We start from the raw sequence: 23,640 nt of genomic DNA on the forward strand, positions 1-23,640 counted from the left end.
GGCAGTGCCCCCTCCCCCTGGCAGAGTCGGGGCTGCAGTTGGAGTTGCTCCCCCAGGGTCAGCCCCTCCCCCGAGTCAGTGAGTCCTCCTAAGAGCATAGGAGCTGGTCATGTATTCTCAGCTAACCCACTCCTACCTTAAGATGTTCTACTCAGCCCTTCATTTAACACTGGTATCTCCTATAGTTTTGGGGTGTTCATACCATATTATGCCATATTAGACCCGTTGCCTTGTCTTCAGAATCAATCTAGAGTGCATAGACTTGGACATCAAAGACTGGTTTCCTAAAAGATGTGCTCCCTCTTTTCACAGTACTCCTGCATTGGGAAGGTGACCTTGGAAATGACTGTACATAGCCATTGATGTGATCCTGAGATTTGGTCTTACTGTCCCGTAAGTAACCCCGTTTTCTACGCTTCTGTAGGACCATAGATGGACTGTATCTCACATGCATTGTTGAGCCAACATAGCAAACAGCTGACCTTAATGAACGAATCCTAGCTTCTTGTTAATCTGTAAAGGGCTAGATTAGAATTTAGGTTCAGGAGGTCACTCAGCTTTTCCTTACACTGCCTAAACTTTTCCAGTGTTATTCCTTAGAATGCTTGTTAATATTTTAAAAGTTATTACATGGGCTGCTTGTGTGCTAAATGTTTCATTTGCCTTGTTTAATCTTTTTTTTTTTTTTTTTTTTTTTACCGGTCCTGGGCTTGGGCTCAGGGCCTGAGCACTGTCCCTGGATTTTCTCAAGGCTAGGGCTCTACCACTTCAGCCACAGCACCACTTCTGGCTTTTTGCTATGTATGTGGTACTGAGGAATCGAACCAAGGTCTTCTTGCAGGCTAGGCAAGCCCTCTACCACTAGGCCAAACTCCCAGCCCCTTGTTTAATCTTTTTACTCCATTTCTTGGAATTGATTTTTTTTTTTTGCCAGTTTTGGGCTTGAACTCAGGGCCTGAGCACTGTCCTTGGACTTTATCAAGGCGAGAGCTTTACCACTTGAGCCTCAGCACCAGTTCTGGCTTTTTTCTATGTATGTGGTACCAAGGAATCGAACCTGGGTCTTTGTGCATGCTAGGCAAGCACTCTACCCCTAGGCCAAACTCCCGGCCCAGGAATTGATTTTTGATAAATGTTATTTTACATGATCAGAGGCATAGAGGCAATGTATCCTTTGTGTTCATGCCTTTGTGTTCTTGCAGTGTATAAATTCTTAGAATCCTGTGTAATTTACTATGTCCTGGTGTATTTTAGATACAGTTTCTGTGTATGAGAGAAAACATGCACCATTGGTCTCTTTGAGCTTAGCTTACCTCATTTGCATTGTTTTATCTTGACTGCTACTTTTTTACACTCAGGTTTAAATTATAATTTATACTAAAATTTACTTTCAAGTCTGAGTTTTGAAAAACCATAAGGAGTTACAAAATTACCACTAAAATTAAAATATAGTATATTTTCACTAGTTTCTTCTGCCTGTTACTTCCATTTCACATTTGACAACCATCAACAGCTATTTTATCAGCATCTTGAGTAATGGAAATAGGTAGAGAAAAGTTAGTTTGCATACAGTTATGAAGCTACTAAGTTATAGGCTTGGAAATGTAAGGAGTTAGGCTTTAAAATCTCTGCTCTGGCTACCATGTATTGCATAAGGTTTCAATTTGGAATCAAGTGTTTGGGTCTCCCAAAGTCATAGGAATTCTGAATTAATGAGTGAATGATCGCTGTTAGGGGAAACACCTGTGATGACAGTTCTGTCATTGATTGGTCAAGGTCTGATCACAACATCGTCATTGATCAATGGGAGATTTTGGTATGGTTTCTGGTTGAAGACATCTTAATATATATTGCTGATTCATTAACATCAAATTCATAGCTAACTGCTGTGTTTTATGTCTGAAGATGGCTTATCTGCACCTACTTACAAATACTATACAGCTCTTTTGTTTTGTTTTGGTTGCTCATGGGGCTTGAACTCAGGGTCTGGGCGTTGTCCTTGAGCCTTTCAGTTCAAGGCTACCACCTTTAGCCCTTGAACCACGCACCACTTCCGTTTTTCTGATGGTTAATTGGAGATAAGAGTCTCACAGACTTTAGTGCCCGGGATGGCTTTGAACCTCGATCCTCAGATCTGTCTCCTGAGTAGCTAGGATTATAGGCATGAGCCACCGCGCCCTGTGTATAAGCTCTTTAACATGATATTTTAGGGGTGTTTAAGCATAAAAATAAAACAACCCTAACAATTATGGTAGTAAATAAACTGAAAACGTGGCTATAGTTTGACAGTTGATGCTTCTGTGTTTGATCTTAGCTAGAAATATTGTCTTGGAGTTAAGTCAATTTTACTGTATTTAAATATCCAAATGTAGAATCTAAAAATAATGAAGATTGACTTTTTAATTGTAGTACCCTTATGAAATTACCGTTTTGCCAGTCCTTGGGCTTGAACTCAGGGCCTGGGTACTGTCCTTTAGCTTTTTCAGTGCTAACACTCATTGCTAGCCACTTGAGCTGCAGTATCAGTTCTGGCTTTTCTATGTATGTAGTTTCTGTGGAAGAGACATCTATCTTAAATAGAAGTATGTTTGTGAGTTATTAGTATGTAGTAGCTAAAATCTTGTGAGGAATGTAGACAAAGTAAGAAGAGAACCCAAGACTGTTTTACTATGTTTAAAGAGTATCCAGAGGAAGAGAACAAGCGAGAACATTTTTTTTTTTTTTTTGGTAGGTCTTGGGGCTTGAACTCAGCTGGGGTGCTGTCCCTGAGCTCTTCCGCTCAAGGCTACTGCCCTACCTTTCCGGTTTTCTAGAGGCTAATTGGAGATAAGAGTCTCAGGTCCTTTTGTGCCGGGCTGGCTTCGAACCTTGATCCTCAGATCGCAGCCTCCTGAGTAGCTAGGATTACAGGTGTGAGCCAACTCCCTTGGCAAGAATATTGCATTTCAACACCTGCCAATATGACTAGGAGGCATGGGTAAAATAAGGAACTCTAGGTTTGAAGGGAAGTCTGAAATTTAAGAGTTTCTGTAGGCAGAGCCATTGTTTAGTCTCTCTCATTGCTGTTAAAATGAACAACCTATTTATCTGTAGTGAGATGCCAAGAGTTAATATCCTGGAAGTTGAAATTCCAGTTCTAGTTTCCTTTGCACTCCTTAACAAGGTACCTTATTGTAACAGCCTTTTTCTATCTCTCTATGTGAATGAATTTCCATTTAGTCCTGTAAAGATGTTTCTTGTAAAATGGAGTATCATTGGATTTTAAGTGGCATTAACTCAACTAGCAAACTGTCTAACATAGCTACACAAACCACAGTAATATATACTGTAGGCAGTCATCTTCTAAAGAGAGGTTTATTTTGGATTACAGTTTTGGAGGTTTCAGTCCATCATCAGTTAACCTTATTCTTGTCAAACCTATGCTGAGGCTGCACATCCGGTGAGTAGTGGGCAGTGCAGCAAAACCATTCACCTTGCAGCCTGGAAATGAGAGAAAGGAAAGGGACCAAGACCTCATAATCCTCTCCAAGGGTGCACCCCCTCAATGTCTAAAGACCTCCACTAGGGCTGGGAGTTTGGCCTAGTGGTTAAAGTGCTTGTTTAGCATGCATGAAGACCCGGGTTCGATTCCTTGGTACCATATATATGGGAAAAAAAAAAGCTGGAAGTGGAGCTGAGGCTCAAGTGGTAGAGCTCTAGCCTTGAGAAAGTCCAAGGACAGGGCACAGACCCTGAGCTCAAGCCCAGGACTGGCAACCCCCCCCCCCCAAAAAAAAACAAAAAAAACCTTCACTAACCTCTATCTTTTTGGGGTGGTTACCTCCCTGTGGTGCCACTCTGGAATGCAAACCTTAACACTTGGGCCTTTGCGGAGCACTGAAGAGCCAAACTATAGTTGAATACATTGGCATGCATATACCAATATCAGCAAATTAAGTCTGGTTGAATTTTATTGTATTTTTTTTGCTCTGTAATTTTTGTATTTATACAATTTCCATATTTTTATTAAGCTGTTCTTCCCCAACCCCATAGTTTTATTTTTCTGTACTTTATTACCTGCAGTCTACTAGGGTTGAAAATGCTAAATGGAAAACCACAGAAATAAATAATTCATAAGTTCTAAATTATATGCTGTTCTGAATAGTGTGATAAAATACCATGCCATCCTGTTCTGTCCCATCAGGACATGAATCATTTCTTTGTCCAGGGTATCTGTTTGCTATTCACACTATACATCTTTTAGTCAGTAGCCATCTTTGTTAGCAGATCAACTGTTATGGTAATCTTTTATTTCCTTGGGTCTGGTGGCGCAGAAATAATGATGCTGGCAAATTAGGTACATCAAAAGAAGCTGTAAAGTGCTTCCTTTAAATGTAAAGCTGAGTGTACTTGACTACATAAAGAAAAGTGTGCTGAGTTTACTGCAATCTATGGTAAGAACAAATCTTCCATCCGTGAAATTGTGAAGAAGGAGAAAGAAATTCACTCAAGTTTTAGTGTTACATTTCAAAACTGCAAAATTTAGTTAGTTGAGTCTTGCCCACTTAATTTTAGAAGCAAGTAGTTCTTCCACAAATTCAATAATAATTGACTACTAGTTACATTACTACTGGTCATTCTCTCACTGTGCTTAAGTTCTCTTCAGGCAGTGTTAAGGAATAGAAGTCTACCTATTAACCAGTGTGTAAGGACTGTGACTATGTTGGGGTTCCCAAGATGACCCTCAGATGTCATTGTTTTTCTAGAAAAGTGCACAAAACTCAGAACTCTCCATGGGTATGCTTTATTACTGCAAACATTAGAAAGTAAAACCAGTAAAGAGAAAAGGCACATTAAGATTAACTCAGCATCTATCCTGAACATCATAAGCCAGGATATAATAAGGACACCTGCTCAGCTATGTTCACCTCTGCACTATTCACAATAGCCAAGTGTTGGAAACAATCCAGATGCCCTACTGCAGATGAATGGATACAAAAAATGTGGTACACACACACACACACACACAATGGAATTCTATACAGCTAATAGACAAGATAAAACAATGGCATTTGCAGGGAAGTGGATGAATCTAGAATGAATCATGTTGAGTGAGACAAGTCAAGACCAAAGGAACAAAAGACACATGGTATTCTTAATATGTGGTTATTAGATCCAAACAGTACAAGAGCGATGATTCAATATTTGCGTACCCAATGTTATGGACATAGTATTGGAAATATAAACACAACTACATAGACATAAAAAATTATGACTCTGTAGGCATAATGTTTTATAAATTAATATGTATCTATGACATACAAACCCTCAGCCTAATTTTATGTTCTAAAATTTAAGTGCCAGAGATGGTACATAGAGATTTCCCCCCCTACCCTGCTTTTTTTTTTTTTTTGCCAGTCCTGGGCCATGAACTGAGGGCCTGAGCACTGTCCTTGGACTTTCTCAAGGCTGGAGCTCTACCACTTGAGCCACAGCACCACTTCTGGCTTTTTTCCTGTGTATGTGGTGCCAAGGAATTGAACCCTGGTCCTTGTGCATGCTAGGCAAGCACTCTACCACTAGGCTAAACTCCAGGCCAGAGATTCCCTTCTTGAATACTTGTTTGTTAAACAAGTATGATGTAAAAATCGATGTTAATAAATTCTTTAAATAAAAAAAAGATTAAGTCAGGAGGAATTTCAGGGCAAAATTCAAAGAGTCTTGTCTCAGCAGAGTTCCACTGGATGCACGCAATTAGTCTAGCAATAACCTGTGACTACAGGTTTGCATGTGCAAGGTGCTCAAAGAAGCACCTTGGAGCCTGGGAGTCCAAACATTTTACTAGGAATTACATATGTAGGTGATGTGACTTCTGAATCTCCATATCCCCAGAAGGAGAGTGCTTGGCATAAGTCACGTTGTTTGTACAATTATGTAAAGTATAAGACTTAGAGGTTCCAAGTATAGAAAATACTCTTACCAGAACACTCCAAGAGCTTAGTTTTTAGGAGCAAATCAGGCCTGGTCATGAAAACAGACCCTTTGGGAATGTGCAATATTTGAGCAACTCAGTTTGTTCTTTATTGCACACACATCTATTTCCATCATTTAATCTACATTAAAAGCAACATGACTTCCTGCTTCGATTTCATAGCCAGTTCAGTAAAACAAAGTTCATTCTGCCCTCTGACATTGAGACACAGCATTTCTACTTAAAATTGTTTAGAATATATGTATTTTCAGAATTGCCAGTGTGAATTACTGTGAGAAACACGTTTACCAAGTAGGGTTCTATTACAGTAACGTTTGCCAGGTAGTAGGTGCATTACTTTTCACCCATTGATACCCCTTCTCATGTTTTTGTCCCCATTTCCCTCCCCCACCCCCTCCTAATCGTCTTGTTTCCTCCCCTTCCCTATTTCAAATAAACAAATATGTGTTTATACAATATTAATCAGGTAACAAAGTCAGATATGGTAACAATATGAGGTTAACCAAAGGGCAAAAAAAGAGATGAGAAATAACATAGTACATTAAGAACAACAATTGCAAGATAAAGTTCTTTTTTCTATATCCTAGAGATCCTTTGGTTTAGTCTTATCCTGTATGACTCTATGTACCTAGGTTTTGAGCTCTTGTCTCTGCTAGAAGACAAGTGGAGTTGTGGCTCAAGTAGTAAAGCGTCAGCTTTGAGTGAAAAAACTCCAAAAGTGGAGTTGTGGCTCAAGTAGTAAAGCGTCAGCTTTGAGTGAAAAAACAGCATCCAGGCCCTGAGTGTCAGCCCTAGTACTGACACAGACAAAATGCTAGTTAGCTCTTAAGTGTTGTTTTACAATTAAATTAACATAATTCTGTGGGGTTTGAGAAACTGATAATCATGTATACAACACCCACTATCCTAGTTAACTTAAAATTCCCTTTGTGTTCAGGTATTCTCCCTCATCAATCTTCTAGCCACTACTTGTTGCTTCCCTGGAGTGTATCTTTTTCAGAATGCCCTTTTAATGGAGTCATAGAATATGTTGTTGTTTAGGACCACTGCCTTTTTTCATTTAGCAAAGTATACTGAAGGTTAAACTATATAGCTGCTTAAATCAATTCCTAATTGTTTTCATGTTCACCTGTTGAAGGATGTCTTACATTGCTAGTGATAACAAAGCAGCTGTAAACATCTGTGATTAGGATTTTGTATGAACACAAGTTTTCATTTCTATTAAGAAAATACTTCGGAATAGATTTTTGGGTCATGGGTTGTGAAAGTATTACCAAAATGTTTCCCAAAGGGGCTGTAGTTACACATGCCTGCCAGCTGTGAATGAGGATTGGTCCTGCTTCTCATCAACACTTAGAACTATAGCAAATTTAAGATATATTTAGTGATACATCACAGTAATTTGAGTGTTTATTCCCCTAATAATAAACAGTTTTGAGTATCTTTTCATACTGGTATAGATCTCTTGTCTACATTTTATTTTTGGTGGATAGTGTAGCTTGAAATCTGAGTCTGGGCATTGTCCCCGAGTTCTTTAGCTCATGGCTAGCTTTCTACCACTTGAGCTACAATACCAGCCACTTTGGTTTTCTCATAATTAATTGAAAATAAGAGTCTCACAGACTTGTGCCCAGGCTGCCTTTAAACTGTGATCCTGGATTATAGGTGTGAGCAACCAGTGCTTGGCTCTTGTCTACATTTTTTTTTTTTTTTTTTTTTTTTGCCTGTCATGGGCTTAATCTCAGGGCCTGAGCACTGTCCTTGGATTTTTCTCAAGGCTAGAACTCTACCACTTGAGCCACAGCACCACTTCTGGCTTTTTCCAAGTATGTGGTACCAAGGAATTGAACCAGGGTCTTTGTGCATGCTAGGCAAGCACTCTACCACTAGGCCAAACTCGCGGCCTTGTTTTTCTTTTCTATGTATGTGGTATCAAGGAATCGAACCCTGGTCTTCATGCATGCTAGGCAATCACTCTACCACTAGGCCAAACTCCCGGCCCCTCTTCTCTACATTTCTATTCTTCTCTTGTCTCTCTTCCTTTCTTCTCTCCTTTTTCTTTCCCTTCTGTGTTTCATGTGGTCTTGGGACTTAAACTCAAGACCTAGGTGCTATTCCTGAGCTTTTGTGCTCAAGGCTAGCCCTCTACCACTTGAGCAACAGCTTCACTTCTGGCTTTTGTTTTTGGTGGTTAATTGAAGATGAGTCTCACAATTTTCCTGCCTAAGCCTGCTATGAATTGTGGTCCTTAGATCGCAGCCTCCTAATTATCTAAGGTTGCATGTATGAGCCACCAGACCCCAGCTTTAGCTGTTTTCTTATTGCTGAATTTCAAGTGCTCTTTTTATTTTCTTTTTGGTTGTTGTTGGTTGTGGGACTTGAGTTAGAGGACTCAGCAACTAAGTAGCTAGTTAGTTTGACTTGTGAAAATTTACCTCTCAGAGAATTTTTTTTGTCGGCTATGGAACTTGAACTCTAGGCCTGAACATTGTCCCTGAGCTCTTCAGCTCAAGGCTACTGCCCTATCCCTTGAGCCACACTACAACTTCTGTGATTATAGGCGTGAGCCACTGCACTCAGTGCTCTTTGTATTTCTGAATGTGAGCAAAAAGTTTCACCTAGTCTATATCCTGTATCTTTTGAAGAACATTTTTATTTTTTTGTCCATTGTGAGGCTTGACTCTGAGCCTGGACACTGTCCCTGAGCTCTTCATCTCAAGGCTACCACCCTATCCCAGGGCCTGAGTGTTGTCTTTGAGCTCCTCAGCTCAAGACTACTGCTCTACTCCTTAAGCCACACCACACGTCAGTATTCTAGTAGTTTACTGGAGATAAGAGTCTCACCATCTTTAAAGCCTGGACTGGCTTTGAACCATGATCCTTAGATCTCAGCCTCCTGAGTCGCTAGGATTACAGGCATGAGCCATTGCTCCCAGCCTTTTGAAGAACAAAATTTTTGCTTCTTTACTATACTACAGATAAATGTTAGGGTCTTGCACCTATTAAGCTAGTGTTCTAGTCCTGAGCCACAGTCACACTACAAGTTGAATTTTTTTTTGTGTGTGTGTGCTGGTATCAGTGTTTGAACTCAAGACATCATACTTGATTAGCTTGATCACAGCTGGTGCTCTATTACTTGAGCCATATGTCCAGCTCATCTTTTTGTTGTTTAGTTTCAAAGACCTTTTCTGCTTAGATTGCTTTTGAACCTCAATCTTCCACATCTCAGTCTCCTGACTGGCTAAGATTACAGGCATGAGCCATGAGCACTTGGTTCCAATTTTTATTTTGTAGTTGGGTTTGTTATAAGTTTTTTTTTTTTTTTTTTTGCCATTCCGGGGCTTGAGCTCTAGGACACTGAACACTGTCCTTGGGTTTTCTCAAGGCTAATGCTGTACCACTTGAGCCTCAGCACCACTTCCAGCATTTTTTCTATGTATGGGTAATGAGGAATTGAACTGGGTCTTCATGCTAGGCAAGCACTCTACTGCTAGGCCAAACTCCTAGCCCATAAGTTTTGTTATGACTAGAAATCTTTGCCTAATAAAAGTCACAGAGATGTGATATAAATTTTGTAGTATTGTTCTGTGATCCACTTACTGGTTTGTGTGTGTGTCCCTGTGTCCTTGAACTTAGGGCCTGGGTGCTGTCTCTCAACTCTTCAGCTCAAGGCTAGCGCTCTACCACTTGAGCCAGTGCCACTTCTGGTTTTCTGGGTATTAATTGGAACTAATTTTGTTCCTTTCTTTATTTTTGCCATTCCTGGGGCTTGAACTTAGGGCCTGAGCACTATCCTTGGGCTAGCTCTACCACTTGAGCCACAGCTCTACTTCCGGCTTTTTCTACGTGTGTGGTACCAACAGATCGAACCCGGATTTTCATGCATGCCAGGCAAGCACTCTTACCACTAGGCCATACTCCTAGCCTGAATTTCCAAATGTTTCACAAACCCTACATTTCAGTGGATAAGCCTCACTTAGTCAATTAATGAAACTTATGCGAAATTAGCAAGTTACTTGAGATAATTGGAGATGAATTGTATCAGACATTTATGGAGCATGTGTTTCTTTTAAAAATAGTAGATTCAGTTTGATAAGTTTTTTTTTATAGTTTTTGCAGCTGTTTGTTCACAAGAGATACTGGCATATAATTTTCTTGAAACTAGTTTTAGTGTCAGCTTCATATCCTGTGTTTGGAAATATATTTTGGGTTTGTGTAGAATTGCTGTGGTATCATTGATAATTTGTAGAATTCACCATTACAGTTGTTTGAATCTTAAATTTTCTCTTGGGAAAGATTTTGAGCTAATACCAACTTAATAGGTAATAGTACTATTCTAAGTATACTTTCTTCTTGAGTGAGCTTTTGTAATTTATCTTTCAAGTACTTGGTTAACTACATCTCATTTTCCAGTAAACTTCACTATGCTTATTAACAGTTGTCTGTAATTTTCCTTTTTTTTGTTTGTTTTTTTTTCCGCCAGTGTTGGGCTTGAACGCAGGGCCTAAGCATTGTTCTTGGGCTTTCTTCAAGCACTCTACCACTAGGCCAAACTCCCAGGCCTTCCCTTATTCTTTTTTTTTTTTTTTTTGTCAGTTATGGGGCTTGAACTCTGGGCCTTGGCACTGTCTCTGAGCTTTTCAGCTCAAGGCTACCATCCTACCTCTTTGAGCCAAGCGCCACTTCGAGTTTTCTAGTGATTAATTGGAGATAAGAGTCTCAGGTCCTTTTGTGCCTGGGCTGGCTTTGAACTACCATCATCAGATCTCAGCCTCCTGCGTAGCTAAGGAATACAGCTTCTGACAATAACTTGGATTTTTTGCTGTTGTTTTTATCCTTTTTTTTTTTTTTTGCCAGTCCTGGGCTTGAGCTCAGGGCCTGAGCATTGTCTTTGGACTTTCTCAAGGCTAGAACTCTACCACTTGAACTTCAGCACCATTTCTGGCTATTTTTTCTGTGTATGTGGTATCGAGGAATCAAACCTGGGTCTTCGTATATGCTAGGCAAGCACTCTACCACTAGGCCAAACTCCCGGCCCTGTTTTTATCCTTTTTTTTTTTTTTAAATTCTAACATAGGTCCTTTGAAAATTTTAGAACATAATTGATGAGATTTGAATTTATTCTTTTGATATTTGTTCTGTTTCTTATTCCTCTGTGGTTCTTTCAAAAGATTCAGGTGTTTAAAACTATTAATATACTTCCTACTTTGTAGGAAATTGCTCCATAGTTTTATGGAATCTTTATTTTTTTCCCCTTCCTGGGGTTTGAACTCAGGCTTAGCCACTGTCCTTGGACACTTTGTGCTCAAGGCTAGCACTCTGCCACTTGAGCCCAATAGCCCTACTTCTGGCTTTTCCTACATATATGGTTCTGAGGAATCAAACCCAGGGCTTTGTGCATGTGTACTAGGTGAATACCATTAATCTATGTTCCCAGCCCAGGTTATGGAATCTTCTGGCAGTGTACTTCTTCTGGTTACTGTGTTGTTGTTTTTTTTTTTTTTAATCAAGGATTCTAATTGTGTACATGTGTAAATAGTACAGTAGTTTTTAAAAAGTGCTGCCTTTACCATGGAGGGCACAGTGGTTTTCTTCAGCCATGGGCTGCTGGAAATACAGGGCAGTGAACCCAAGACTGCAGCCCACAATCATCTGAAGCCATGAGGGGGAGCAGAAACAGTCCGTAGGAAGATGACTCCAAACCTTTCTCTGGCGCTGGTGCACCCAGGCCCTTGTGTGGAATGGTGGGAAAGGCTGAACACCTGGCTTGCCTACAGTGCTGCCCTCTGCAACTACATTGAGCCACAGTTTGAACAGGAGAAGGGTTAGAGCTTTGTCTGAGGATCCTGGCTCACAGCATCCCTTTGGGTGAGGCAGAGCCTTATCTCTGTGAGGAAAGGCATGGGGATTTTTGACAGGTACTGCACCGAATTTGTAGCTAACCTTTGGTAGTATGGCCATTTCCACAATATTCTGCCAAGATAATCTATAAACAGAAGAGGTTTTTCTAACTCCTAGTATCTTCAATTTTTTTTCTTTAAAGGTTTACAGTTTTTTTTTTTTGCCAGTCCTGGGGCTTGAACTAAGGGCCTGAACGCTGCTTTTGGGCTTTCTCAAGGCAGAGATCTACCACTTTGAGCCACAGGACCACTTCAGCATTTTCCATGATGTAGTATTGAGGAATCAAACCCGGGTCTTTGGAATCAAACCGGGTCTTCGTGCATGGTAGGTAAGCACTCTACCACTAGGCCGCGCTCCTAAACCTTAGTTTTACAATTCTTATTGTAGAGGTCCATCATCTCCTTTGTTTAGGTTTACTTGTAGGTATTTCATTTTTTGAAACTATTGAAAATGGAGTTGTTTTCCTAATTTTCCTTTCTGTTTGCTTATTTTTGGGATATAGAAAAAGTACTGATTTTTGTCGGCTGAGTCTCTATCTTGTTACTTTGACAAAAGTATCAGTTCTCAGAGCTTGGGGATGGAGTCTCTGTCCTCTAGATATATGATCATGTCATCTACAAATAGGGGTAATTTGAATTCCTAATTCAAATAGATTTTTGCAGTGTGCTCTTGATATCCTTAGTAAAATAGGCTGTATGACAAGCTGAAAAATCAGTGACCAGCAATCACATGGGTATTAAAATTCTGAAGCTTTTTATGCATACTGTGAAATATAAGCAGGAAAATATATGTAGCATGTAGCTGATGGCCTCAAAATGTGATTAATATTTTAAGAGACAATGATAGTCTTGTGCTTAGGCAGAGAACATCCTTAGGAGTTAGTGCATATTCATGTCTGTTGTATACCTTAAAATAATTTCTATTACACATACAGAAAAAGGCAAATGTGGCAAAACATTACTTTATAAGTGTACATAATGGCATAGAAATATTTATTGTGTTCTTTTACCTTTTCACATATGTTTCATTTATTTTGTTTTGAAAGTACCAGTGGAATTTGATATTATTGGTGTTTAGCTATACTTTGTCCACCAGGTGGTGGTAGTGCTTTTCAAATAAAGGTAAATGTATTGACCAAGGGATAGTAATTCAGGTAAAACTTTTCTACTGTCTTACATTACAATATTCTGTATAGCCTGAACAATTGCAGCTACCATTTTCTGTATCTGTCCGCTTTTCCCTTCACTCTTCCATTGCCAGGACCTTATTTGCTTCTCCTAAAGGTTAGTGCATCATTCTCTAAGTCAGATGCCTCTGAGGCCCACATTTCTCTCCCTTCCCAGTTTCCATCTGAATAGTTTCCACTCCTCAGCAATGTGGTAAAGTTTGATAGGCGTCTGCTTCCCTTGTATATGTCTTCTTGCCTTGAATTAACCCTCCAAATGTGCTATTGTTCCGTCCATTTTTTTTTTTTTTTTTTTTTTTTTTTTTTTGCTAGTCCTGGGCTTGAGCTCAGGGCCTGAGAACTGTCCTTGGATTTTTCTCAAGGCCACAACTCTACCACTTGAGCCTCAGCACCACTTCTGGCTTTTTCTAAGTATGTGGTACCAAGGAATCGAACCCGGGTCTTTGTGCATGCTGTTCTGTCCAATTATTGTTTCTGTATTTGTTCCAGTCCTGGGACATGAACTCAGGAATTGGGTACTGTCTCTGAGCTTCTTTTTGCTCAAGGCTAGTGTTCTACCACTTGATACACAGCTCTACTTCTGGCTGTTTAGTAGTTAATTGGAGATCATGGTCTTATAGACTTTTCCTGCCCAGGCTGGCTTTTAACTGTAATTCTTAGATCTCAGCCACCTAAATAGCTAGGATTACACATACTAGCCACCAGTAATGGCTATTGGGTCCCTTTTTGTCCCTTTTAGCTGGAATTGGGGCTTCAACTCAGGGACTGGCACTGTCTCTGAGCCTCTTTGTGTTCAAGGATAGCACTCTACTAGTTGAGCAACAGTACTATTTCTGGCTTTTTTTTTTTTTTTTTTTTTTTGTGGGTCATGGTGCTTGAACTGGGCCTGTGCACTATCTCCTGAGTTCTTTAGCTCAAAGCTACTGCCCTACCCTTGAGCCCTACTTTGCATTTTCTAGAGGTTAATTGGAGATAAGAGTCTCAGGCCTTTTTGTGCCCAGGCTGGCTTTGAACCTTGATCCTCAGATCTCAGCCTCCTGAGTAGCTGGGATTACAGGCATGAGCCACCGTGCCAGCTCTTCTAGCTTTTTATTGCAGTTTCCTTTATTCCCAAAATTTTATGTTTCATTATCCCTAAACTGCTTTGTGTCTAGCTTTTAGGTCTTTGTGCTTACTGTTCCTACTATCTGAAATTCCCTATGTCATCCAGTAAATTCCTAGGTAATCTCTCAGATATCAGTTAAGGTGTCAACCTCTAATGCCTTTCTTACCTAAACTAGATACCCCTGCCAAGCCTCCGGCAAAGCTGAATATACAGTATTGGTAATAGCTGTCAAAATTTTCTTTGAGTTCCTCAAAGACAATAAAGATTTGAGTAGTTTTGTGTTTCTTTTATCTCTGATTAACCAACAAGCCAGAAGTGGAGCTGTGGCTCAAGCACTAGCTAGCTTTGAACAAAAGAAGCTCAGGGACAGCAACCAAACCCTGAGTTCAATACCCAGTGTGATATACTTCCAGATATACAGTTCAGTACAATACATTACGATGGAATTCTTAGAGATGGTGATAATACTTAATCGCATGGAAAGAGGTCCCAAATAAATATCAAATAGAAAAGATTATAATGTTGATATAACTTAATAAATAATATATATATGCATGAAGAAAAGATAAAAAGTATTGTCAGATATTAGATTGAGAGATTGCTTTAATTTTAATTTTTAATTGCTAGTATAAAGGTGATATACAGAGGGGGGTTATAGTTATATAATGTTAAAATTTTCTTTTTGGTTGTTACCCTTTTCCTTTGTTTTAACTATGAGCAATTCTATTGAGAAAACAATAAAAATTACCTTTAAGAATTATATCTCTACCTGTAATTGTGTTGTGGACAGGAGATACAGTAGTGTGGAGGGAATTTCAGGCTCTAATAATTTCAAGCTCTAATAATTCTTGAGCCTATCATAGAACCAGGACACAGGAAAAAGCCAAAGAGTAATATCAGGGGTCATAAAAGGCAAAGATAAAGGAGGGAATTGCCATGTTCAGAAGTAGAGAACCATAGGAATCATGCAGGTGCTAGGAATGTAATGAAGTGGTGAGTCAACTCTGCTTAGGTATCTGGGTGCCATATTAGTATTACTGCCTACTAGGTGGGTTTCTTGAACAATTCCTGTATATTTTTAAGGTCCAGAAATACTTTGAAAATACTCTATTCCCATTCTACAAATGACTAAAGTAGTAATAAAAATTGTGAAATCCTATATATGTGAGCCTAGGCTGGTTTAGAACATAAATGGAATCAAGGCTGGCCCTAAACTTCTGATCCTTACTTCTGTCTCCCAAGTACTGGTGTGTACCATCATGCCAAGCTGGAGGATCTGTTTTTATTATTTATTTGTAAGTTCTGGGGCTTAAACTCAATGCCTGAAGTTCTTGAGGCTGATGGTACACCATATGAGCTTCACCTCCAGCCTAACATTTTGGTAGTTAATTGGTGGAGTCCCTTGGATTTTTTTCTTTTTTTTCTTTTTCTTTTTTGTCTAGGCTGCCTTTGCCCCTTGATTCTCTGGATCTCTGCCTCCTTAATTGCTAGGATTAGGTATGAGTCACTGGCACCAAGCAAATAGGAGTTGTTTTCCCTTAATTTTTTTTTCAATAGAATTCTTTTATTGCATCACTGAAGTGTCACAAACTGGTTATCAGAATCCTGGATGGTATTCCTGAAGAGTTAACTTACATATTATTCATCAGCCTGTTGAACTGTTCCTTTTTCAGAAACATAGATACCATCCAAAAATTTTCTGATATCCTTATTTTTTTTTGATATCCTTATTTTTAATTGTTGCTTGCTTGCTGAATCAAAGCAGCTGAATTTGAGACAAGTTCAATATCATTTCCTTCAAGGATTAATTCATCTTTCTGGGCTTGAGATACTGAGCAAGCAATACCTGTCCTCATCCGAACTCTTCGGATGTATTTCTCACCCAAGAAGTTTCGGATTTCAACTAGAGACCCATTCTCCTGAATAACGATGTTGATGGGGAAGTGAGCATACACAGACCTCATCTTGTAGCGGAAGCCCAGAGTAACACCCTTGATCATGTTCTGTACATGACTACAGATAGTACAGACAGTGGCCAGTTCCTTTCTGTTTCCCCACCAGTTGTCAACCCAGAGCCTCTTCTTTTTCTTTCCAAGGAGACTGAGTTCTACGTTGATGTGGTTGAAATCGCTGCACAGGGTTCCATGGGGGGGCCCTTCACGATCATCGTGTGTCCCTGCAGAATGATGTCGATATTTTCTGGAATGTTGATCGTCTGGTTGCTGAGAATGGTATTCATTCTCGCAGTGAAAGGGGCAAAGAGTTTTCCTTAATTTTTAACATGTAGGTTCTTGTTGATTTTTGGTGGATCATGGGGCTTGAACTCAGGGATGGAGTCCCTGAGTTCCTTTGCCCAAGGCTGGCACTTTACTACTTTGAGCCACAGCTCCACTTCCGTTTTTTTTTTTGTTGTTGTTGTTGTGGTTTTGGGTGGTTAATTTTCCTGGCCTGGATCACTTTGAACCAGATCTTAGCATACTGAGTAGGTAGGATTACTGCCCACTTTGCAGTTTTTATTTATATTACTTGTACATGACAATAGACTTTATTGTGATATTTTCTTACATAGATATACTTTAATTATGTTTTTCCCTTAATATCCATTGTAGGGGCTGGCAATGCAGCTTAGTGGTACAGTGCTTGCCTGGCTTCATGAAGCCTAGGGTTACATTCCTCAGTAGCATATAAACAGAAAAAGTCAGAAGTGTACTGTGGCTCAAGTGGTAGAGTGCTAGCCTTGAGCAAAAGCTCAGGGACAGTGCACAGGTCCTGAGTTCAAGCTCCAGGACAGGCAAAAAAAAAAATACATCACAAACATTTTCATGTTTTCAGAGATTAGGAAAACATAACAATAAAATAGAGGAGTGTTAAAAACTAAGAAGTTTGGACTAGTGGTAGAGTGCTTACCCAGCATGCATGAAGATCTGGGTTCGATTCCTCGGTACCATGTATATAGCTGGAAGTGGTGCTGTGGCTCAAATGGCAGACCACTAGCCTTGAGAAAGCCCAAGGACAGTGTTCAGGTTCTGAGTTCAAGCCCCAGGACTGGTTAAAAAAAAACCCTTAAGAACATCATGAGGGGACTAAGAACACCATGAGAGGGCCAGTAGTGTTGTCTAGTGGTTGAGTGCTTGCCTATCATGACTAGTTTTGTTCCAATCCAATCAAACCAGAATCCCTGAAGTCGAGTGGGGAAAACTGAAGCCTGGGTAATTTTTTCTTTTAATGTTTAACTGGGAGATTTTAACATGCAGACAGGGGTAAGAACTGCTGTTTCAGGCCAGGAATGTAGCCTACTGGTAGAGTGCTGGCCTAGCATGGATAAAGCCCTGGTTTGATTCCCTGGCCTTCACGTGATCTATTTCCTGTGGAAAATAATTCTGACTACTCAGGAGGCTGAGATCTGAGGATCATCATTCAAAGCCAGCCTGGGCACTAAAAAATCTGTGAGACTCTTATTTCCAATTAACCACCAAAAAACCAGAAAGTGTTGTGGCTCAAGGGGTAGAGTGGTAGCCGTGAGCTGAAGAGCTCAGGGACAATGCCCAGGCCTAGAGTTAAACTCCCATGGCTTACAAAAAAGAAATTCTCTGTGAAGTAAATTTTCACAAGTCAAAATAGTTGCTGAGTCCTCTGGCTACAATCCATGTTTGTGAATTTTAGAGCTTATCAAGTGGACTCTGGAACGCATTTGTGAAGCACATGGATAGCACTTGAGACTTGCCTTTTGTACTATATAGTAGGGCTGTTATCAACAAGCCAGACTAAAAGTTAAAGACATGCATGAGGCCACAAGGCCACTATATTACATTGAACCTCACAAAGTATATCCCTGAAGTCCTTGGGTTAAGCATGCCTTTAGAATAAAGAACTGGACAGTATACTGCTTTGGTATAGTTGTATCATATAGTACAATTTGGATTTTTATTGTCAGAATAATGTATAGAGGGGTTACAATTACATTCGTCAGGTAGTAGGTGCATTACTTCTCACACATTGATATCTCTTTTCATGTTTTTGTCTCCCATTTACCTCCCTATAGCCCCTCCCAACAATTTGGATTTTGATGCAGTCAAAAATAGTCTTCCACAAAGGACCCTTCAAAATATCTTTATTCTTATTTTCATTGTGTCTTTATTGCAGAAAAAAGGAGCCATGCTATATTTAAAGCTCATTTCTAAGGCATACATGAAATAAGTGTTTGCCGTTGAATGAGATTGTCACCATAGATTTCCTAGTGTGAAAGATTTTTGACGTATTTTGGAATGATGGAAACTAAGTATGTTGGAGCAGATTTTAAGTGGGAGTTGATGTGTGTTGATCAGTTTGAATTGATTTATAATTCATGAAGCCCTTGATGACAGGAAAGAACAATTACTGAGTGAATAGCAAGATAAGGGTCACACAGATAATTCATAGAGGTCAGCAGTGCATCAAGGCTGGTAATGGATCCTGGTAGAAGCTCACTGCTATTGCTATAACAGCCACTTGGTAACATGAGGGGGTTGACTTGTGGTATGTTTATTTTCTCCTTCATGATATTTTTATGTATACCAAGTCATAGCCTGTGTTATATAATTGCAGATTATTTTTAGAGACTATTGCTCAAACTAGATTAGTTTTAGGGTCAGTCCAGTATAATTATTTGGAAATACTTAAACATTAACTGAAATTGATGTAGTACGTAGTACAGTATACTATTGTGCGTTTTTTCTAGCTTTTCTTTAAATCTTTTAGGTAGTTTTGCCTTTTTTAAACACATAACTTATCTTCTTTTTGGAACTAGTATTTCTTTCTTTCTTTCTTTTTCGTTGTTGATAGTATGGCTTGAACGAGGGGCCTGGGCATGTTCTCTGAGCTTTTTCATTCCAGGCTAGGGCTCTATATCATTTTGAGCTACTGTGCTACTTTCAGTCTCCTGGTGGTTAATTGGAGATAAGAGTCTCATAAATTTTTCTGCCTGGGCTGGATTCAAACTGTGATCCTCAATGTCAGCCCCCTGAGTAGCTAGGATTACAGGCAGGAGCCACTGTGCCTGATTTCTTCTATTTTTTTTGTTTTTTCAGTGAAAGTCAACATCTATTTAAACCAGACAGGCTTCAGCCTGACTGTTGGAATCATGGTGTATCAGCAATGACATGACCTTAGAGTCCTTAGTCTAGTCACTCATTTATACTTGAGGCCTTTAACATCATAGAATTTATAGCTCTCCAAATGTTTGAGAACAAAATCAGGCGCCATGCTTGTCCTACTAAATTACAATTTTTGTAAAATACTGAGCCCCGGGAAGAGATTTAAGAAGGAATAACATGGCATGGTAGAGAATATAGCTGGGGACCTCATGTAGTGAGTGTTTATATAGGTAATGATGTTATCTATCCATGAAACTCTGCTTACTGGATCCCAGTGCTTCTATAAATTCCTCACTTCCAAACTCTCTAGATTCCTCATACAGGGTTCAAAGGCTTTGAAGCACACGGTTATCTTTAATCACAGCAATGGTTCTAATTTTCCTCTACCAGCTTTTCAATGTTAGTTTCTTGTCACCACAACAAAATACCAGACAGAACAACTTACGGGAAGAGACAGAACAACTTAGGGTTTCAGAGGTTTTAGTTCATCTTAGTGAGGAGATGAATTGAGTAGCTTACATTATGGTGGCTAAGAATGAGAGAAAAAGAATATGAGAGAGAGAAACAGGGCGGGCGCGTGCACATGCGTGCGAGAGAGCTTGTGTGTGGGCAAGCAAGTAAGCGAGTACTCTTATGCGTAAGCTGCAGGTTTTGTTATTTTAATTCTTTTCAGGTCCACCACCTGTGACTCTGCCCATATTCGGGGCTAGTATTTCCCACTTGTTAACCCTGAGAGTGACTCACTCAGAGAACTATTTCACTAATCTCCTATGTGCTTCTCAGTCCAATTAAGCTGCTCATCATATGTACAGGAGACACTACCTAGTGGGAGTTGGATCTGTTTTCTACAGGAAGAAACACTAGCACTGAGTCCGTAAGTATGAAAAGCAGTGATTTAGGTTTCTGGCAAATGTGTGCCAAGTTAGGAAACTGCAAAGGAAAATTTCCAGGGACTACATGTGTTTCTTTCAAACTTGGTTTCCTCATGTGTAATAGTAAGGACAAATGAGAGAATATTTGTTTGTAGTTGAGTTTAATGCTAACAAAATTGTTACAACTGCCATGATAGATTAGTACCAACAAATGCAAAAGAACCATATGGCACCATTCATAAGTTCACAATTCTTGCCTGATAAGTACTGACCTATCTGTAGAAAAAGTAGCTGATTTGAAACTGCTCCAGCAATTAAGTTATTCACCTCCCTTTACTTGCTGATTGATGTTCCTTAGTCAACAAAAACCATGTTGATTTGACTTCCCTTGCTCAGGTCAATCTGAGTCACCATTGCTCAAAAATTCAATTTCCTCATTGTGAATAATTTACCCCCTGGGCATTACCCTCTGTATTATCCTCTTGTATCTTTATTAGGTTTTTGTTTTTCTTTGGGGGGGGGGGGTTGAACTCAGGGTCTGGGCACTGTTCCTGAGCTCTTTCATTCAAAGCTAGTGGTCTACTGCTTTGAGCCACAGTTTTACTTTCAGTTTTCTGGTGGTTAATTGAAGATTAGCGTCTGACAGACTTTCCTTGCCTTGGCTGTCTTTGAACCATGACCCTCAGATCTTAGCCTCCTGAAGATTACAGGTATGAGCCACTAGCCCTTGTCTTATCAGTTTTATATTAACATATAGTGTAGTGTGCCAGACACTGATCTTAACACTGCTCTAGTATTAACTTAATTTTCCTAACAATCTCATAAAATAGCTTCTATAGTTACTATTTTCAAAATGCTGAAAAATGTAGCACTGGGAAGCTGAGTAAGCAGCAGCTGTATCCCAGATTCAACTATATCCCAGATTCAATCTAAAGTCAAGATCTTGGTCTTAATGTGTGTATATACTACATCCCCCAATCTTTGCAACTTTGGAACCTACTTGAGTAAACCAGATGAACCATGGTAAATGAAACAAGAAAAAGGTCATTTAGTTACAGCTCATTTGAAGAGTTATTCTTTCAAAATGTCTGGATTTCAGTCTTGCTTTTGGACTGCCTAGCCTTCCACACACAAAAGAATGTACACCATTTGCTATTGGATACAGTGGTTTTTGTTGGGATTTTAGCTGCTCTGTATTATTATTTTTCTCCTAATATAAACTTAAGGTCCTGTATGTCTAAAAGTCAAACAAAATTCTAAGGTTCTAGGTAAAACAGTTTCTCTACCATATTCTGATGGTTATTTTTGTGCCTGAAATGTACAGATGGTTATCTCACTCCTTCGGGGATTCTTTTTTTTTTTTTGCCAGTCCTGGGTCTTGAATTCAGGGCCTGAGCACTGTCCTTGGGATTTCTCAAGGCAAAAGCTCTACCACTTGAGCCACAGCACCACTTCCAGCTTTTTCTCTATATATGTGGTACTGAGGAATTGAACCTGGGTATTAGTGCATGCTATGCAAGCACTTTACAACTAGGCCAAACTCCTTGCTCTTTCTTTAGGGATTCTTAAAATTAAAAATTTTTTTTAATTAAAGAATTTATTAACATTGATTTTTACATTATATTTCAAATGATGTGTTTAACAAACAAGTATTCAAGAAGGGAATTTCTGTATACAATCACAGGCATTTCATTTTTAGAGCATAATGAAAATTAGGCTAAGGGTTTATATATAATAGATATGTATTAATCAATGTAATAAAACATTATGTATATAGAGCCATAAGTTTTTATGTTTATGTAGTTGTGTTTATATTTTCTGTACCATGTCCATATCATTGGGTATGCAAATATTGAATTCTCGCTCTTATACTGTTTGGATCTAATAACCACATATTAAGGATACCATGCACCTTTTGTTCCTTTGGTCTTGACTTGTCTCACTGATTCTTAATTTTTTTTCTTTTTTTGCCAGTCCTGGGCTTGAACTCAGGGCATGAACCCTATCCTTGGACTTTCTCAAGGCTAGAGCTCTACCACCTAAGCCTCAGTACCACTTCTGGCTTTTTTCTATGTATGTGGTACCGAGGAATTGAACCCAGGTCTTCGTGCATGCTAGGCAAGCACTCTACCACTAGGCCAAACTCCCGGCCCTGATTCTTAAAAATTTTTAAAAATTATCTTTAGATAGTTGTACAAATGTATCAAAGCAGTTTATGTATCAAGCAGTTTATATATCAAATGTATCAAAGCAGTTTATGAATATAAGGTATCTTGATTAGTATCAGTCCTTTTAACATTCTTATCCCTTTCTCTTAATTTAGTAGTATATACTATGAATTCTTTACTGAAGTCCCTCTCCTTTCTCCTTTATTTGTCTATGCCTTTCCCCTTGACCATTCTTATGGGATTCTTATAGTTCAAATTGACTTTTGATGAAAATAGTAGTAGTTAGAAGCTCATCAGCACAGTCCTCAGGAGAAGAGGAACACATGGCTCATTCCAACTCCCATGAGACATTCTGGCCTGCTATATTGGAGGCTGAGTTTGAGTGAACCAAGACTTTTTCCATTTTTCTAACCTCATTACAAATCTGAAAATAGATGTTTATTGTCCCTTCTTCGCTGCTCACATTCCATGCTGGACCTTTTAGGTCTTACTACACTGATAACAGAAAGAGGCAAACCCAAATGTCCCTCTGGGGACAAATGGATCAAGAAAATGTGGTATATAGACACCATGGAAGTTTACTCATCCATTAGAAAGATACTGTAATATTTGTAAAGAAATGGAAATACGGGCCCAGAAGCATGGCCTAGTGGTAGAGTGCCTGCCTAGCATGCACAAGGCCCTGAGTTTGATTCCACAGTACCATATACACAGAAAAGAAAAGCTGAAAGTGTTGCTATGACTAAGTGTAAAGTGCTAGCCTTGAGAAAGCCCAAGGACAGTGCCCAGGCCCTGAGTTTCAAGCCCCAGGACTGGTAAAAAAAAAAAAAAAAAAGAGAAATGGAAATACTTGGAAAAAATTATATCAAGTGAAGTAAGTCAGGCCAGAAAGATAAAGTTTGCATGGTTTTCCTCATATGTGGTAGCTAGACTTATCCTGTAAAGCTATAAACAAACACATTGGGTGGTAGGCAAGTGGTTACTAATTTATTAACTTGAAGTAGCTGCAAGAGAGATGTTACTTTGCCTTAGGAAGGCAAAGTAAAAGACCAGCAAAATAAACATCAAGGAAAGGTACTTGCAAGAGGTCGAGTAGTGCCCAGGGAGGGAGAATAAGGAGAATAAAGAGGAGGGGGGAGGAAAAATGCAGTCAAGAATTCATTGTGTACACTACAAGAATTCAGAAAAGGGAAGAGGTAAGTAGAGGGAGATGAGAATATTGAAAAGGATGAGACTGGTTAAGATACCTTGTATTCATAAACTGCTTTGTGAAATGCCAACTCCTTTATACAACTATTTAAAGAT

The 23,640-nt window shown here is 39.3% G+C and overlaps 1 long non-coding RNA gene and 1 pseudogene across 2 annotated transcripts in view; one reads left to right on the forward strand and one right to left on the reverse strand.

Moving 5' to 3' along the window:
- Positions 1 to 23,640, forward strand: part of LOC150068535 (uncharacterized) — a 154,309-nt gene that overhangs the window by 349 nt on the left and 130,320 nt on the right. For both annotated transcript variants that reach the window (XR_016536642.1, XR_016536645.1), the window contains exon 2: positions 313 to 393. This is a non-coding gene — a long non-coding RNA (uncharacterized LOC150068535). The remainder of the gene's footprint in view (positions 1 to 312; positions 394 to 23,640) is intronic.
- Positions 15,744 to 16,420, reverse strand: LOC150068536 (large ribosomal subunit protein uL6 pseudogene; annotated as a pseudogene).

The sequence above is a fragment of the Megascapheus bottae genome, chromosome 1 (genome assembly GCF_031878675.1).
Source record: "Megascapheus bottae isolate mThoBot1 chromosome 1, mThoBot2.hap1, whole genome shotgun sequence".
NCBI classification, from domain to species: domain Eukaryota; kingdom Metazoa; phylum Chordata; class Mammalia; order Rodentia; family Geomyidae; genus Megascapheus; species Megascapheus bottae.